General features: G+C 43.5%; 1 pseudogene; it reads left to right on the top strand.

Annotated features, from left to right (window-relative positions):
• The first annotated feature begins 921 nt into the window (after window positions 1-921).
• On the top strand, window positions 922-2,003 carry LOC114629123 (annotated as a pseudogene).
• Window positions 2,004-20,285: the final 18,282 nt, after the last annotated feature.

Here is a 20,285-nt window from a genome sequence, read left to right as displayed (position 1 = left end):
ATCTGCACTGATCTCCAAATCTCTTCTGTAGGTCGCTATCTTGCAAAGCTCGCTAGTTAGGTTTGCTCTTTATTTTCGGTCTCCAAGTTCTGTGCACTTAGTGATGGCTAATAAATAAAGTCCGTGTCTGGAAGAGTCAGAGGATGGGGTATCTATCATAATTATTAGAGACCTACTTGGTGCTAGGTGCTACATTGCATATTTCACATTTATTAATGCCCTGACCCCCATTACTAGTCCTAGGAAGTAAGTGATATTTTGCCTGCCTTGTACAGGGTGAAGTAAAAAATTGATAGGTTAGACATGATTTTCTTAAGTTTATACAAGTAGTGAATATGAATTACAAACACTTGATTTCTCTGACCTCAGATCCCACGCTTTCTTCTGCATCCCACCTTGTCTCTTAAAAAACTACAAGTCAGATGGAGACATTTATACAGCCAAACAGTATATAAATGTAAAATGTCACTTATAAGAATTACATATACTTGTGCATGATCATGACCTAGTTAATGTGCTTGACATAAGATCATCAATGTACCAATGTGTATAAAGCACAAAGAAAACATTGCCTTTTTTGTTGTTTTTGTTCTTTGGGGTTTTTGTTGTTGTTGTTTTTCGAGACAGGGTTTCTCTGTGTAGCCCTGGCTGACTTGGAACTCACTCTGTAGACCAGGCTGGCCTCGAACTCAGAAATCCACCTGCCTCTGCCTCCCAAGTGCTGGGACTAAAGGTGTGCACCATCACTGCCTGCCGAAAACATTTCCTTAATGTTCCTTCCCATTTCCCACTCCCTAGAATACACCTTAAAGCCAGTCTAACTACTGTTTTTTTGTTTACCCTTATGCTTATTTCTATATATGGGCATCTTTCCTTCTATGTCTCTTTTTTATTTCTTAAAATATTTGTAGGCTTTCTGCTCCTCCCTGTTCCAGAGATCGCCGCATCTTCTTGTGCAGTGCCAGCCTCATCCCGTAGACAAAAAGGTGAAGGTTGGTGTGAACGGATTTGGCTATATTGGGCGCCTGGTTGCCAGGGCTGCCTTCTGCTCTCCATCTGGTGGCAAAATGGAGGTTGTTGCCATCAACGACCCCTTCATTGACCTCGACTACATGGTCTACATGTTCCAGTATGACTCCACCCATGGCAAGTTCAAGGGCACAGTCAAGGCTGAGAATGGGAAGCTTGTCATCAACGGGAAGGCCATCAGCATCTTCCAGGAGCGAGATCCTGCTAACATCAAATGGGCCGATGCTGGTGCTGAGTATGTCATGGAGTCCACTGGCATCTTCACCACCATGGAGAAGGCCGGGGCCCACTTGAAGGGTGGGGCCAAAAGGGTCATCATCTCTGCCCCTTCTGCTGATGCCCCCATGTTTGTGATGGGTGTGAACCACGAGAAATATGACAACTCGCTCAAGATTGTCAGCAATGCGTCCTGCACCACCAACTGCTAAGCGCCCCCCCACCCCCCGGCCAAGGTCATCCATGACAACTTTGGCATCATGGAAGGGCTCATGACCACAGTCCATGCCATTACTGCCACTCAGAAGACTGTGGATGGCCCCTCTGGAAAGCTGTGGTGTGATGGCCGTGGGGCTTCCCAGAACATCATCTCTGCATCCACTGGTACTGCCAAGGCTGTGGGCAAGGTCATCCCAGAGCTGAATGGGAAGCTCACTGGCATGGCCTTCCGTGTTCCTACCCGCAATGTATCCATTGTGGATCTGACATGCCACCTGGAGAAACCTGCCAAGTATGATGACATCAAGAAGGTGGTGAAGCAGGCATGTGAGGCCCTACTGAAGGGCATCCTGGGCTACACTGAGGACCGGGTTGTCTCCTGTGACTTCAACAGCAATTCCCACTCCTCCACCTTTGATGCTGGGGCTGGCATTGCTCTCAATGACAACTTTGTAAAGCTCATTTCCTGGTATGACAATGAATACAGCTACAGCAACAGGGTCGTGGACCTCATGGCCTACATGGCCTCTAAGGAGTAAGAAACCCTGGACCACCCGCCCCAGCAAGGTCACTGAGAGCAAGAGAGAGGCCCTCGGTTGCTGAGGAGTCCCTGTCCCCAACACTGAGCATCTCCCTCACAATTTCCTTCCCGGACCCGGATAACAACAGGAGGGGCCTAGGGAGCCCTCCTTACTCTCTGAGATACCGTCAATAAAGGTTCGCTGCACCCATCAAAAAAAAAATCATTTGTAAACAGGGTCTTGCACTGTAGCCCATGCTTATCTGAAATTTTCTATGTACATGACGTAGGTCTCAACTTTGAAGTCCTTCTACCCCCAATATACCCAGCTATTTTTATTCTTAAACAATTGAGCTACATCTTATAAGATGGCATCCCTACATTGACATGTAGCAAACCATTTAAACTGTAACAAAGCATCTTAGCCAATCAGCCTATAAAAGAGAGATTTATTTTGTACCAGGTTTTAGATCATTATCACTTGGCATGAGCAATGCAAGTGCATGCTGGGAGAAATATGCAGAGGAGCTTTTGGCCTCATAGCCGCTTTAAGAGTAGAGGGAAGGAAAGGCAGAGGGGCATGGGGAAGGGGAGGGAGAGGGGAAAGAGAAAAAGACCCAAAACCTCCTATCAGGATTTACCCACTATCCTCCAACGCCCTCAGACTGAGACCTCCTATAACTGTGATTTTGGAAGACACTCCAGATCCAAACCACATCCCACCTTTCATTGTGTTTCTACTTCAAATAATCTTCTGGCAATTATTCTTATTTGTTTTGGAGTGTGTGTGTGTGTGTGTGTGTGGTGTGTACGTTGCTTTGGAATGTGTGTATGTTAAAAATATGGGTATATGGCTGCAGCACTTGGGAGAATGGGCCCTGTACCTCATCTGTGAAGCATAGTAGAGCTGGTCTTGGTGAAAGGTATCTCAGCCCAGAGGATGAAAGTGCCCAAGAGCTGGCCTTGACCCTACTCTGCTGTGAGGTGGTGTGAGTGTGAGGGTAATGCCCCCTCCATTGCCACCTGCAGTAATTGGGAGAGCTGGCCCTGGGATCATGAGAACAAGAGAGCTGGCCCTCCCCTTCCCTGCCTGTAGCACTCTGGGAAATTGGATCCTGTACCTCTGTGGGGGAACACAGTGGAGCTGGCATGAGAGAACCAGCCCGAGAGTGTGAGAACAGCATAGATGGTCTAGCCCCTCACAGGGTGCAGCAGTTGGGAGAGTGGTCCCCATGCTTTGACTGGGTAGTAGAGGAGAGCTGGCTCTGGAGATGTGGGTGTGGGTGAGCCGACATGAGGGCATGAGAGCAGGAAAGCTGACCCTGCTTCCTGTGGATGGTGACATAAGATGACCTCGTCAGAGCAGTGCTGGAGAACTCCCTGGTGGTACAGATAAGGCAGAACCAGCATACTGATCAGCTTAGCTAGCACCCAGGCCCAGATCCAGGGCCAATCCTGTTGTTCTAAAGGTGCAGTTTCTCCATGACACAGGGCAACAACAGGATAACCAGGATCTGCTGAGGATCTAATATTGATGGTGTCATAGAAGCCAGAAGTCTTCAACCCGACCACGACTCAGTGTAATGAACATTTGCATGTGAAGATGGTGGACACGTTCACAGTCCAGCACAGCAATTCCTAGAAGAAAGGTGTTCTGCTGGCAACTGTCGGGACTGATGCTGCACTGTGATGTGGAGGAAGAGTGTGGGCAGACATGGGTGGCCTGCACATCTGATACCTTTAGCTCCAGCAGTGCCTTGATAGTCTGTCTCCATTAAAGACAACGAACAAGGTAAATACTCAGACACCTGAAACAGAGTGTACTCTGATTTCCAACTCCCTTGTTTCATTTCCATTTAACTTAGAGCACATTTGCTGAGATGCCTACCAATTATCTCTTGGGAAATATACCTATTGGTTACACTTTGGGAAAACACTTGCAAGGTATTAGTCTCCAAGAACTTTGCTTTTATGACTTTGGAAGGCAGGCGGCATAATTCTTACTTACACAGTTGTTGGTCTGTCTGTTTCCCTTAGGAGAACTTGAACGGCTTCAGCCGGTTTCCGCTGCTCTGTTACATGAGTCTCTTTGCAGATGAGAAGTCTCCCCGTGGAGTGTGCTAAATGTATCCCTGGAGAACACAGAGCTCGCGAAGCAGGCTTTCTTCATGTCCCATCATGGAAAATCAGTTCCTTCTGCCATTCCAGGTGGGAAGGCCTGTGTCACACTGGCCACCAACCACTCGTGTGCCCACATGAAGGGTGGAGTGTAGCTACTCTGTGGTTTTCCCTAATTATAGGCAGGTTCCTTTTCATAATGTCCCCAAACAGAGTATAAATGGCAGGGAGTGCCTGTGGTGTTCTTTAAAGAACCCAACCAAAGGCAAACCTGTCAAGTCAGAGGTCAAGTGTACCATATTAGGCCCAGTAACTTCCCCAAGCAGTAACAAGGCTTTAGAAGCCCCAGAAAAAAGGGGATCAGGTAGCAGATTTTGTTCTTTTCCCCGTCTGCATGCCATTTAATGATGGTGTCTATCAACAGTCTGCCAGGATCTTCAGTTGTAGGTGATGAATTTATGCCTATGTTCCATGCTACTTGAAATATATCTTGAACCGCAAGCTATAAAATACAGGTATTATATCCTTAAACTACAAAAGTTGCCTTCGTAGATTTTCAGTTTGCTAATTGTGGGGCTTCCTACCATGCACGGGGCCTGACCTTAGTTAGCTTCTGATACTAGACACACTCAGTGTAATATGGCTATACCCCCACTTGCTGACTCTGGATAAAGCTAAGGTCTGTTTTCCCTTCATCTCTGTGCACTTTTGAATGTCCCAGACACTGGGATGCTCTATGTGCTGTGCATTGCTGCCAGAGAGGGAGGAGAAGACTGTGTCCTCTGAGTGACATGCTTTTTTATCCAAGAGGTTTCACAGGAGCGAATCAGACCAAAATAGAAAGAAAAAAGAAACTAGTTCCTGAAAAAAAAACCCTTCAGTGTATCCAAGGAACCCTGAGGTTGTGCTTATTGTAGCTACAGAAATTGTGAGTCTGGCTTTAAGCAATCAATAAATCAAATACAACACCTAAGGTAATTTCAGAGCATTCCCTGAGAAACTGGGCTCATTCAGCAGCTCCTCTATCACTTAAAACAGAGTCCTTTGTCTTTGGGGTTGCTGAGTAGCTATGAAAGCAATTGCAGTGCGAGCCGTCAGATAAAGCAAACTCAATTCCTGTCTTGCTCGGCATGGAACTACTTTTAGATTGGCTTTGAGTAAACTCAGATGAAGAAGAAGAAGAGCTCTCTATCAGAGAGAGAGAGAGAGAGAGAGAGAGAGAGAGACAGAGAGAGAGACAGAGAGACAGAGAGACAGAGAGACAGAGAGACAGAGAGACAGAAAGATCCACCTTACTTGAGACTATACAGAAATCAAAGGATATTGGGTTCTGGCCTGGACACTAGCAAACCACTTCTGTTTCCATAATGACTTCTTTACATTATTGAATACAATGGGAGTTTTAAGGGCAACTGCAATAACAGTTACTCATGAAAAATTAACAAAGAATTTATGGAAATGTGGGGAAAGTCCCAAAGCAATTAGCTTAGATTTCTCTGGAGTCTGAGGAAAGCCTGGGTAATTGCTGGCAGAACCTGTGTAAAGTGGCCATTTTCATTATCGCCAGCTACAGAGAGTCCATTTCCATCACAATGGGATATAATGACGTTAAAGCTAACACACGGAGATGTTGGGAAAGGTTACAGCACGATTTACCAAAATGGTTTGATTCATGGAACGTGGGAGCCACACACTTGAGGTGACTGTTATGGGGACTGGAAAGGCTGACCTTGAGTATTCAAAGGCTCCATCCGGTAAACAAATGTATCATAGCATCTGAAAGCTAATTACACATGCCTGCCAGGATGCACAGAGTGAGTTTGATTTGTCTCACAATTGGAAAGAAGCTGCACCGGACTGCAAGCTGGCATATGAGTATCATTCTGACTTATCTCTTTTGTTAGGTGGCTATTGTAGTATACGTTTATAGATGTGTGTAGGACTGGCATTCCTTCCCTTCAGTGACTTAGAACCTCTATGCTCCTGGCACCCTGAGGAACCAGAATCAACCTTTGGAGACTCTGCAGAGTCCTTCCTATACCTTAAGAGAGATGATACATCCTTGCTTAAATGGCACTCTTTTTAGGCAAAGGAATCAAAATAGAAAGGGTAGCCATATTATCAAATTCATTCATGCAGATTAGAGTAGCACAGCCCCTCCCAAGGCCAAAGGAGCCAGTGTCTATTGCTGCCTGTGAAGTTTGCGGGGGAGGGGGGGAGAACATAATTTGTCCTTCCCTCTCTGTCTCTCTGTCTTTACCTCTCACTCTGTCGATCTCCCTCCCCCTCACATATGCTCCATGGGAGAGAATGAATCTGGGTATCTTTTTCTATCTATAAAAGCCGACAGTGAAGGCTATGCCTTGGATTTGAATGATTTTTAAAACCATTAAATAGATTTGTGCTCTGAAGCCCACAGAATATTAATAACTTTCGTTAGCTGCAGACTTGAAAGGATCATACAGTCCCAGTCTTATTTGGTAAACAGTCTCTGTTTCAGAAGAGAAAGGGAAGAAAGAGATTATCTAAGTGTTTCGAACAAAAGCCTCAGCACAGGTCCTTCTCCAAATGGACACCGCTGCCTGGGGACAAGTGTCAACACAGTTCAAGCTTTGTTCAAGAAACTGAAAGGCTCCACCAGTCTGCACAGGGGCACACTTAAGAGGAAGCATTAAGAAAATCAATCTAAAATAACACCACCACATTCACATCCCAACCCGGCCAATACACTTCCAGCAGATGTGACAATCATATTTTGACAGTTCTGATAGCTGATAACGGATGGCAAAAAAAAAAAAGGAAGAAAAAAATATTCTATTTGACATGGGCCCCGTGTTTACGCAATTACAGCCTTGCTATTTGCCCGAGCTACATTAAGGATGTAAAAAGCAAAGAGAGCAAACAGAAGCCAGTATCTGGGCATTATCAATGCAAAGTGATACAGGCGCCCAGCACTAGAACTCTTGTTCACTTCCAATTTTCTTTTTTCTTCTACTTCCTCACACTGTAACCAAAGGTTGCGAGGTAGAAGATTCCCGTAGTTCCCCTTGCTTCTGAGCTTGCCATCTTTGGCTCTCCTCATTGTCACCTCAATCACATTTTTTAAAAGCGCATTGTTCACCTGGTTAGAGAAAGCGAGCAAGGAAGGGTGAATAGAAAGCTTTGTGGTAAGCAGAGCTGGCCTTTCACTCAAGCGTAGCTTTGACATTCAACACCCTTGTACCTGAAACTCCCGGCCAGGTCTATTCAAGCAGGTCAAATAAAGCTGTTTAAAACCACTTGTAATATGTTTTGATTTACAGATTTTTTTTTTCAATTCTGCTGAGCAACAGAGAGACATATTTGGGAGTTGCATAAACAAATACATTCGACGGTGCTGTGGATTAACCTAAAGTGACACATTTATTTAAAAATCTGCCTATGACTTGTCCTCATTGATTAAATGCCCTTAAGAAAGTGAGGCTGATGAAATGAACGCCATTAAGATGCAGTGTGCCTCCCCAGCTGCTTTTGATGGTTGACACATTCCCCAGAGTGGGAGATCGGACGGCTGATAAGCTAACGCTGAATTATAAGCACTTCGTGGAATGTCACTGGCAAATAAAAGTCTACTGTTTTGCTTGCAAAGCAACTGTCTGCCTTAACAGCACAAAAATGGACACGATGCAGAGTGATTTCATCTCCTGTGCTCAGAATATAAACGAACATGTACTCTGTGGGTACATTTTCACGGCAGAAATCAGCCCCGAGCCAAGGAGGCTTGTTTCTGGCTGCGGTACCATTGATCAAGAAGTAGAAGGGCCTGCCAAGGACTTTGTCGATATTGTCAGGGCTCCAGTGAGCATCGGGTGATTTTGCTGTCGCTTGCCGTTTGTTACCTGAGCTTTCACTGGCTTGGATGGGGCTGCGGAGGTTGGGGGCGGGGGCGTTGTGTTGATGGGGGGCTCTAGGATATGAAGAGCAGAAAAAGAAAATTGGGTTCTTTTTTGGAATTGGAGGCATAAACTGCATTTGAGGTGTAATGCGAGGGCTACCCGAGAGTAGAAGCCTTTTTAGCCTTATGGTCTCGAGAAATCATTTGAATTTGCTGAGTCTCAGGTTTCTTCAGCTGAAAAATGGGGCTAATGTTTGTTTTTATTGGATTGTGGTGGAGATGCTGTAAAGTACACAGTGTGCTTTGTCAACTGTCCGATACTATACAGAAGGTCAGGGGTCAATGTGGCTGCCTTAAGCAGCCTCAGTGGGCACTGTCTACTCCCAGGGTGTTGACAACGGCCCCCTCTCCCACTGGCCTCACTATGGTGTCTGAGTTCCTTGTCTGGAGTCAGGTAGAGTCAGTGCGATCCCCCCATTGAAGACAGTTCCTGACTCAAACAACAGAATGCAGACTATCGTTTAGACTTCAGTGAGGCTGGGAGAGCAAGTGTTTAAATAATTAACCCTCTATCATGCGGTTTAAAAGGAAAATATTGAAGGGAATTCCAAACCACAAAGTCAGTTTCAGAATTACTATTTTTCTTTATGTATGAGTAGGAGTGTGTGTGTGTGTGTGTGTGTGTGTGTGTGTGCACATGCGAGCGCGTGCGTGCGCTCACGCACAACTACAGGGTCAACCTTAACTAGTGTTTCTCATTAGCTGAGAGTCATACCAGGACTGGGGACTTGACGGTTGGACTAGGTTAGTTGACCAGGAAGCCTCTGGGATGCACATCTTACTGCGTTCCCCCAGCACTGGGTTTACAAATACATATGTACCTGACCTTTTACTTGGCTGCTGAAATCATTGAACTCATGTACTTATGCTTGAGAGGCAAGAATTTAAAAAAAAAATGGATATTTTATTTATTTACGTTTCAAATGTTATCCCTTTTCCCCCGGTTTCCTCTCTGCAAACCACTGCCTATCCCATCCCCCTTACCCTGGTTCAGTGAGGGTGCTCCCTACCCACCCACTCCTGCCTCATCACCCTACCATTCCTCTACACTGGGACATTGAGCCTTCATAGGACCAAGGGTCTCCCCTCCCATTGATGCCAGATAAGGCTCCTTCAGCTCCTTCAGTCCTTCCTCTAACTCCTCATTGGGGTCCTTGTGATCAGTCCAATGGTTGGCTATGAGCATCCTCATCTGTATTGGTCAGGATCTGGCATAGCCTCTCAGGAGACGGCTGTATCAGGCTCCTGTCAGCAAGCACTTCTTGGCATCAGCAATAGTGTGTGAGTTTGGTGTCTGCATGTGGGATGGATCCGTAGGTGGGGCGGTCTCTAGATGGCCTTTCCTTCAGTCTCTGCTCTTCTCTTTGTCCCTACATTTCCTTTAGACAAAAGCAATTCTGAGTTAAAATTTTGGAGATGGGTGGATGGCCCCATCCCTCAACCAGGGGGCTGTGACTAACCTCTGGATATGGTCTCAATAGGTTCTCCCTCCCCTTTGTACAGTATTTCAGAAAATGTCACCCTGTGGTGTCCTGGGAGGCTCTTGCTTTTCTGGCACCTGGGACTTTCTGGTTGCTACCTCCACTTCCTCATACCCCATTGCTACATACTTCTGTTCAACTTCCTGACCCTCTGTATATCATCCCCATCTCCTCCCATACCTGATTCTTCCCTTCTTTTCCCCCTCCCCCTCTTCTCTTCCTCCCAATTCCCTCCCACCCCCTACTTCCCTTGATTATTTTGTTCCCCTCTCTAAGTAGGACTGAAGCATCCACTCTTTGGTCTTCCTTCCTCTTGAGCTTCATGTGGTCTGTGAGTTGTATTGTGGGTATTCCACAATCTTTGCCTAGTATCCACTTATCAGCGAGTGCATACCATGTGTATTCTTTCATGACTGGATTAACACACTCAGGATGACATTTTCTAGATCCATGTACTTGCCTGCACATTTCATGAATTCATTGTTTTTAATAGCCGAGTTAGTATTCCATTGTGTAAATCTACCACATTTTCTGTATCGATTCCTCTGTTGAAGATCTGGGTTGTTTCCAGCTTCTGGCTATTATAAATATGGCTGCTATGATCATAATGGAACATGTGTCCTTATTACATGTTGGAGCATCTTCAGGGTATATGCCCAGGAGTGGTATAGCTGGGTCCTCGGGAAGTACTATGTCCAATTTTCTGAGGAACTGCCAGACTGATTTCCAGAGTGGTTCGTACCAGCTTGTAATCCCACCAGCAATGGAGGAGTGTTCCTCTTTCTCCACATCCTCATCAGCATCTGCTGTCAACTGAGTTTTTGATCTTATCCATTCTGACAGGTATGAGGTGGAGTCTCAGGATTGTTTTGATTTGCATTTCCCTGATGACTAAGGATGTTGAACATTTCTTTTGGTGCTTCTCAGCCATTTGAGTTTCTTCAGTTGTTTAGCTCTGTTCTCCATTTCTAATAGGGTTATTTGGTTTTCTGGAGTCTAACTTCTAGAGTTCTTTGTATATATTGAATATTAGCCAAGAGGCAGAAACTTTAACAGCCATTTCCTGGACCTTGTAATTATTTTGACTAGAAGGATATCCAAACTACTTTTTAAATGTTATTTCTCTTCATGAACAACCAGATATTTGTGTGTCTGTTTGTTATTTTTAAAGAAAAGACTCTCCTACATGTATCCTCATGAACTGTTTTGTTCAAGTCTTTCTCCTGGTCTATGCTGACCAGGTCAAAACATTTCTTCCAAATATTGTTTGGATGGTATTCCTTCAGCACACCTGCCTGGTACTCTCATGGGTCTCTGTTGCCTCTGCTGCCCTTTTCACATCTAAAACTGGACAGACTATCCTGTAAAATGGGCTTGCCCCTGGATTGAGAGTAGCCGTGTTATAACTTCTGTGCTCTGTGTTCCCTTAACTTCTTTTGTACTGATAGTAATCAAATAGTTGTGCTAGTAGTACCAACAATGGTGACTTCTAATTCCCAAGTGGCCCATATTCTAGGCAGTTTGCAAGGCATGATCTGTTGCATCTGAGACTGTTTTTCTAAGGGTCTGACACAATGAGTGCTATTACGATGCTTGAGGTATAGGTTAAATTCCTTGCGCAGAGTCCATACTCAGTGGATTTGAAAAGAGAACTCATATCCAACTCAGAGTGGCCCTGGAGTCTAGACTATGAGCAGTTTGCTCACCTCATTGGATTGTGGAGAATAGTAAATATTCATCCATGCAAAAACACTTATTTTAAAAGAAACAGAATTATTGTTTAAATATTTTTTTACAAGTAAATAGTATCAAAAAATTGAAGTGAACTCAAGAAATAAGCCACTTATCTTCCCTCATGATTTTTTTTTTTAAACAGCCCTACTATGTAGCCCAGGAAGGTCTCTAACTCATTATCCTCCTGTTTCCACCATCTTCTGGGATTACAGGTAAATTTCCAGTCCTCGATCCTATTGCTTTTTATGAAAGTATACAAAGTCCAAGTCTCTGTCCCTTGTCCATCAGACATGAACTGTCACTACAGTTGAATTGAACATATTTCTAGATATATTTTATTTTGAAGGTTACTTGAAAAGTGATACGCTATAAGACACATATATGACACTCATTTCCCCACCATTATGGCACAATGTTCATAGACTTGTCTTGACCAGGAGGGATGGAATTTCAAGATGTTCTTTCCCATATGGACTATGCAGCACATCTGTAAAACCATCCATGAGTACTGAGAGAACTGGGGAGTCAAGAGTGGTTACTATGAGGCGCAGGTGATAGGAACATGTGTGGGACCCAGCTACAATTTTTGATCCTAAATAATGTCTTTTTCCTCTCCTGCTCTTGGTACAGAGGGAGAGAGTGTCTCTCAAGGTGATGATTAACCTTACAATCTTAGTTGTTTGCATGATTGGTTCTGTTCACCAGGAGATACAGCTTTGGAAAGAAACAGTGGTAGCTTCCTTGGCTACATCATATGTGACTTCTGTGATTGATTAGAGACCCAGGATGTATCTCATGGATGGCCATCAGTTAAGACAGTCTGCTGTCCATGCACTAAGATATTTTGTTATTTTTATAAGTGCAATGGGTCAACAACGTGGTTCCAAGAACTAGGGCCCTTGGTGCCAAGCCCGATGACCTGGACTCAATCTCTGGAACCAATGTGATGGATAGAGAAAACCAACTCTAATGAGCTGTCCTCTCACTTTTAGAGATGCACTGTGGCACATATGCACCTGTCCCATGATTAAAACAGTGTGTTTTTTTGTTTGTTTGTTTTGTTTTTTTTTTAATTTTAGGGCTTTATCATTACAGCTGGGGACAAGGTTGTAGATCATACTAGCAGAGAGTAGGGGACAAAGCTCCATTGCTTACACGATCAGCCATCCATCATGTTGTTTAAAATGAAAATATTGACGGGAATCCCAAGAGGCAATGAAATATTAGTCAATTTTGGAATTACCTTTTTTCTTTTTTACATATGTATATGTACGTGCATGTGTGTGTGTGTGTGTACATGTGTGCACATGCACGTGTTTGGGCGTGCATGCAGGTGCGTGTGGTTCCTGGTCTAGTTTCTAGCCAGTTTTTTTTCCTCCCATCATCTTGATTTTACTGAAATTTTGCTATAGGCAAGTTTATATGTGGAGGGAGAAGGGGCAAGAAGCAGAGAGAGGGAGAGGAAGAAGGAAGGAGAGGAAGACAAAGGGAGAGGGAGGGGGATGGGGAGGGAGAGGGGAAGGGGAGGGGAAGGGGGAGGGGGAGAGGAGACAAAGGTTTTTAATTTTTTGTTTTTTGTTTGTTTGTTTGCTTTTTGCCACTGGGTTTAAGCAAAATCTAGGTTTGTACAGTTCATTCTGTGAGGTTCTCATTGCTTGCTAGGCTAGAAAACTGTAGGACCAATCCTCATATTAGGAAGGTAAAAATTTCATGGGCAGGGAGTGATAGCTCTTTCTTTACTCATCATTGTGATAAAATGTTTGATCAAGAAATTTAAAAGTAAGACAGTGTTTTCTAATTTTACAGAACATTGGCAGAGTCCTCATAGTGGGGAAGTATAGCCATGATAGCACAAGTCAGAGGCACCTGGTCACATCCAGTCATTAGTCAGGAATGAGAAATCAATGCTGGTACTAGCCTTGCTTACCACTGCAGACCATAGAATGGTGCTACCCCTTCCAGGTGGGCATTTTCATCATCAGAAAAAATGTTTCAGGAGAGGTTCTCCCAAAGATACCCAGAACATTGTCTTCAAGGTGATTCTCAATCCCATCAAGTACTGGAGAGGTCTTCAGTCTGAGTTCAAATCTCAAAGAAGTAGGTTTACATACCAGCAAATGAACACCCTGCAACAGGATGATGGACTTACCAGCAAAGGTGAGGACAAGCAGACAAAAAGTAAAAGTTTCCTTCTTCCATATTTTTTGATGTGGACTTCTGCTAGAATGTGTGGCCCAGATCTAGGGTGAGAGCCTTCCCACCACAGTAATCCAAAAAAGAGAAAAAAAAATCATTCACAGACATGCTCAGCTTCTTGCTTACAGATGTTGTTCTGTTAGCAACTAAGATTGGCCATCGTAATCTCCTTAATGATTGCAATCAGATAAAGATGTAGAACTCTCAGCTCTTCCTGCACCATGCCTGCTTGGATGCTGCCTTATTCCTGCCTTGATGATAATTGACTGAACCTCTGAACCTATAAGCTAGCCCCAATTAAATGTTGTCCTTATAAGAGTTGCCTTGGTCATGGTGTCTGGTCAGAGCAGTAAAACTCTAACTAATACACTAGAACTGATAAAGACACAGGGTCATAACTAACAGCTGGTAGGAGAGAGACTGTCTTTTGTATTGTGCCACATGGAGAAGAGGTGATTCAGCAGATGGGATGGATTCCCAGGTTACTAGTCTATCTTTTAACACAGGCAGGCCTCTAGTTCTTTATAATAGTGACAACAATGCAAAGTTACACGGTGTTCCTATGAAGCTGCCAGTGGGTATGGAGAGCTACCATTACTGAGTACCACAGACCAAGTGTCTCATTTGTTTTCACACTGTCCTGGATGCTGAGAAGTCTGACATCCAGGTAGCAGGGCTGGTTTCTGGTGAGGGCTCTCTTCTTGGTTTGTTGATATCCAACTGTAGCTCCCGTGTCTTTATAGTTTTTCTTAGTGTATGTGTGTTTGAGTTCAAGTTTTCATTTCTTACCAAACCATCATACTAGATCAGAGTCTACCTTACTGACCTGGTATTATTGTAAGTATCTTCTTTACTATCTTATTCTCTGATAATTTCATTTTGAAGCAGTGGGTTGGGAATGTCAACATAGGAGATTTATGGAGAATTCCCTCCAGGCTGTATGAAGACGAAGAGAACATCTAACTACAGATTCTTGTGTGGAAGCGACTTGGGAAATGTCATCTCATCTTCTGGATGCCCTGTAACTTGCTGCATCTCTCCCTAAAGAGAAAGGCTTCAAATGATACATGTAAGGACCTTTATGTATGTTTCAGAGAGACTGGACCTCTCTGGGCGGTTTTTAGCCTATGTGAGTGAGCCTCTGGAGACCATTGGATTAGAGAATCTGTTAAATAAAGCTTTATATCTATTATTTCAAAATGGAGACACTAAGCTAAAAGTAAATTTTGTCAAGGTACTACCAGGTTAACTGAATTTATATTTTGTACAACTCATCAACTTGCATCACTAGAAAAGGAGCATCTGCTTTAAAAAAATTCTATTGCTACATTCATAATTTCACACCACAGGGGAAATAAATGCACTGCAGGCTTGGCTCTCAGCACTCTGCTAAGCAGAAGCTAGAAGCCCCATAATTGATTTATTCTTTCTTTCCCTGAACAGATATTTATTGGTTCTTTACTGTGGGTTTCATTTACCATGTCCATTTTTGAAAACCGAGCTAATGATAATTCAAGTGCAATCGGAGTTTACGCAATTTATTCTGCATGCTTCCCCATGTAGAAACTGCCTAGAAATCACTGTGCTGTGCTATACTGGCGACAGTTCTGGCAAGATCCAGGCAGATATAGGTCTCAAAATATGACTCACTGAAGATGAATAAGTTAAGAAGCATATGCTGAGCATCCATGAGCAAAGGTGATCATGAAGATGGGGGAGCGTCTGTGAAGAGCTGAGCAAAAGGCTGCAAGAAGGGGGGCCCTGGATAGGGGTACCACTCCCTTGCAATCTCCAAGATCCTTTACATCTGAGTGCTTATCTCACCAGACCCGAACAATTGCGTATAGAGCAAATGAGAGAGTAGATCTTTATTATATACACAGTAACACACAGTTGCAGGCTCATATTTGTTGGGCTGTCAAAAGGGTCTTGGTTTTTGGTAGAGTGCTGGCTGGAAGTAGCCTGGAGACCCTGCAAGGGACCGGCATCCATTCTGCCATGCTCCCAGAATCCAGGTTCCTAACATGTGGTCTAGATCTCCATTGACCCATGCTTTTCAGCCCCTCCCAGAGAGGTTTGCATCACCATCCACAGGTAGAGGGCATGAATATAGGCTTCAGCCTCAAGAGATTTCCATATTAATGAGTTACCTAAAGGCCAGAAGGCGTAGCTAATTAAGTGACCCTCCCCCTTTTCTCTCCCTATTTAAGTCAGCTCCCCACCCCCACCCCCGGCTTAAGTGGAGGGGGGTGCACATCTAGACCATCTATCATCCACTATGACAGTAAAGCTTTTGGAATCCCAGACTTTCTCATGTTATTGGGGCCCACCCTAGTGGAAAGCTTCTCTGAGTTTCTGCTGTGGGACCCGCACATATTGTCACAGTACCTTGTGTAGGTGTTACATTGTCTTAGTCTTTTACTTAGGTATCCATCATTCACTCCTTTTGTTGTTGTTTTTATTGATTCTTTGTGAATTTCATAGCATGCACCCCAATTCCACCATCATGTTTCCATACTTGTCCTTTGTCTTTCCAACCTCTCCTCCCTGCCAAAATCTCCAAAAACAAAAAAATAAAGTAAAAAAATAAGAAAAAAAACATCTCGTGGAGGCTGTGGAGTGTCATGGTATATCACATAGATAAATATCTTTTGCTTAAACAGCTTTAATTACAAATGTTCATGAAAATGAGTCATTGGTCTGGTGCAGGGTCTCCAGCTTCTGCTGTACCATCAATACTGGATCCTCACCAGGACTCATTTTGAATGTCCTGTTGTTGCCCTTTGTCATGGAGATCTTGTACCTTTGGTTCTGTAGAACCATCCTTTTCACACACTCCATATAGAGTAGGTCTTAGGGTGAATCTGGGCCTGGGTGGTAGCTGAGTGGGTCAACCCACCGTTTCTGTTGTGCCTTCACCACTACGGCCAACTCCCACTTTGCCCATCACAAGGGGAGGGACCAGCTCTTCTTCCAGTGTCAACCAGCAAGGGGCAGGACCAGCTCTCCTATGGTCACACCATCAGGGCTAGCTTTCCCATGCTGCCCAAGTGAAGTGTGGGGCCCAATGTCTCAGGCGCTGTAGCCAGTCAGGGGTGGAGCCAGTTTTCCCACATTATCCTTTATATCTCTCTCCAGTTCTAGAGCACCAGAAATGGTGTGTTTGTGTGTTTGATGTATATTTGTTGAATGAATGACTGAGTCTCATCCATAGAATGAACATTTGAAAGAAATTAGCACCTCTGATTTTCATGTACTCACAAACCAGAAACCTCATTTGTTTCCTGTGATAAAGACACAGCCAAAAACATCTTGGGAAGAAGAGAGTCTATTTGATCTTTCACCTTATAGTCCATCAGTGAGGACAGTCAAGGCAGGAACTCAAGGCAGGAACCTGGAGGCAGGAACTAAAGCAGAGACCAGAGAGGAGTGTTGCCTACTGGCTTCCTCCCTGTGGCTTGGTCAGCTTTATTCAGTGTAGAACCCACTCCCCCGGGTGGCACCATCCTGGCCTCATCCATATCAACCATTAATTAAGAAAATGGCCCACAGACATTCCTAGAGACCAATTTGACAGAATCAATTTTTGAACTGAAGTTTCCTCTTCTCAGATGAACCTAGCTCTGTACAGTATTCTGTCATTTAGTAGGATTTGGATAGTAGCATGTAAAATAGATGTTGTTTAGAAAATATAAGTGTGGTTAAAATAAAGATACACATCAGAATGGGTTGATGTAAAATCCCTGTGCTAAGAAATCAGAATTTGGGCTGGAGAGTTGGCTCAGTGGTTAAGAGCACTGACTGCTCTTCCAGAGGTCCTGAGTTCAAATCCCAGCAACCACATGGTGGCTCACAACCATCCGTAATGAGATTGGATGCCCTCTTCTGGTGTGTCTGAAGACAGCTACAGTGTGCTCATTAAATAAATAAATAAATAAATAAATAAATAAATAAAATAAAAAAAAAGAAATCAGAATTTAAGAGTGGCTGATATGCACTGGAACTTTATTTTTGTTTGTCAAATAAATATATGTATTTAGGTATAGAAAAGGCATGTTATATACATATGAGATATGGTATTTGTATTTGTATATGAGGTGTGATATATGAACTCCAAAGGCAAGGGAAAAGACCAGAATTCTATCTTACCATTCCACCATCCTTAATTCTGTCTACATGGTGGGCCAGGCCAGCTCCCAACGCAGCCCACGCCAGTTGGCATGAAGGGAAAAGAGACAAAAGAGGAGCCTCCTTCCAAGCATCTTCTGTGGTGTTGTACAGATGACTCCTGCTTTAATTTCATTCATCAGAACTTGGTCATGAGGCAATGTAATGCTTATCCCTAGCAAACATATTCCAGGTAGGCTGGTAGAGCAGTTCAGAGTGCAAAAATCCTTACCACCAAGCCTGACTCCAGGAGTTTGATCCCTAGAGCCCACATGGCAGAAGGCCCAGCTCCTACAAGTTGTTTTTTGACTCCTACATCTATATACACACATGCCGGTGCAAGTGCAGAGACACACACCCAAGGAAATTAATTACTTAAATAAAAATATACCAATTAAAATGAAACCTTACTTCTGTGAATGTGTCTGTGTGTGTGCCCACTCATCAGCTAACAGTGTATTGCCTATATGTGTGTATAGAATAATTGTATGGTATGTGTGCATGTGTGCATATGAGTGCGTGTAGATATATGAAGATCAGAGGTCCATATCTGGTGTCTTCCACTCTTGCTTACACCTTTATTTTTGATACCGGTTTTCTCACTGAGGCATCCATTGACTGTGCAGTGAGCTCTAGGACCCATCTGTCTCCATGGATCCAACGATCTGCCCCTGACTCTTGCACTAAGGTTATTGATGAACAGAGACATGCCTGGCTTTTTTTTTTTTTTAAGTGAGTGGTAGGGATCTGAGCTCAGGTCCTCAGGCCTGTGCAACAAGCATTTACCAAATAAGTTATCTCTCCAGCCCCCAAGGATCACTTCTTAAAAGGAGGGTGACAGGAGTGGGCCATCAGGTTTTTCCAATAAGGTTGGCTTTCTGGTACATTTTCAGGAGAGATACAGAGCAAACATGGAAAAACTTAACATCAGATTAGTCTTTGTGGTGATCAAAAAAAAAAAAACCCTGTATTTTAAAAGATTTATGTGTCCACTAAGCAAAGTCCTCCCTTCTCTTGCCCTCCTTATGTTCTCACTAATACCAATGGTCTTCATCTCTCTGTAGATTTGCTTGTCCTGGAAATTTGCTGTAGATGTAATCATGCCGTATTTATATTTAGCATAGAAAACACAGAAAAGCAACACAGAAGAAAAAAGACCAGCCATGGTTCACCTACTGGCCTCACATACACTTGGAAATATCAGCATTGGGATACAGGGAGCCATAACACCTCTCTTTTGTACAATTTTAAAGCAATTGTATATTTCATTTATTTTCTTTTACTCTTTCTTGTGACAGAATCTTGTATAGGCCAAACTGGCCTTGAATTATCTATAATCCTTCTCACTCTATTTCCTGAAGTTCTGGGATTGCACCTGTGTGGCAAAACCTTCAGCTCAAAGTTGAACATTTAACATTTACATATTTCTATTTTATTTTCAATTTGCTGCATCATAAGTACTTCCCATAAGTTTTATAATTATTCTGAAAGAATGTTTAATATTTGTTTAAAGCATAATGCTAGTAACTAACCTACTAGAAAGATATATCATGGTTTAACCCTCTATTGTTCCAACATAACAATATTGTTCTAACTTGAAGAAACTTTAAGTGAATTTCATTGTTATGGGCTCTAATTGTCCATGATTTACATTCTATTACTTTGTTTAAAGATAATCAAGACAGAAAGAATTACTTGGCATCCCATGGGTTCTATCATGATTCTTCAAGGATGCAATTTCTGTTGTGCTAAGTGAATCTCCCATAGAACTGACTTCATATAAGTCTCAGATTACAAGAGGGGACTCCAGATAGAGAAGCATCACTGGAGGAGACTCTGACCCTTGGGAGTAGGCAGACAGACAGACAGACAGACAGACAGACAGACACACACACACACACAAACACATAAACACACACATGCATGTGCACACACACATGGACACACATGTGTGCACACATGCATAATAAACACATAAACACACATGCATACATGCACATGTACACACATACATGTGCATACACACACAGTACTTATCTTCCCAACTCTATGGGTCAGAGCTTTTATTTTGGAGCTACCTGTTTCCTGACAACACTGCCACATGTCAGAAGGACTGGGAAAGAGTATGTAGGCACATTTGATCAATCTCACTGTACTCTCTAGCTTTTGTTAATGTGACACCTGAGCCCTGCACCAGTGCTGGACTTTACCCCTTGGGTTAGTTTTAGGGATGTCACAGACTGAATCCTGAGACTTAATGCATACCAGATAGGAACTGTACTACAGAGGTACACTCCCCTCTTACACCCTCAGGTTACCCCCAATTTTGACGTTGTTATTATTCTCTTGCTTTAGCTTCAGCTTAGTTTCTTTCCTGTTTCTTTGTCTCCTTCATCAGAACTCCCCTTTCCACATTCCTCATCCTATATTACAAAGTTGCTGCTGTAGCTTTCCCCAATTGGTGGATGTCTAGTCCTTTGTATAGACAAAAGCTGATACCTCAGACTCGTCACTCACAGCCAATAGCACATTTCTCAAGGCTTTTATTCTCACAGGTGCCTTTTGAGCACCTCCTATGTGCCAGGGTTTGGGCCACATGCTTATGCAAAATGATGCTCATGAGAGTTTGGGATCTGGTGGGACAACTGAAGCAGGTAGAACAGAAACTATC

This window comes from Grammomys surdaster, unplaced genomic scaffold (genome assembly GCF_004785775.1).
Source record: "Grammomys surdaster isolate TR1022 unplaced genomic scaffold, NIH_TR_1.0 278, whole genome shotgun sequence".
Lineage (NCBI taxonomy): Eukaryota > Metazoa > Chordata > Mammalia > Rodentia > Muridae > Grammomys > Grammomys surdaster.
The sequence above is the reverse complement of the archived record's forward strand: the minus strand, read 5'-3'. Positions and strand labels throughout refer to the sequence as shown.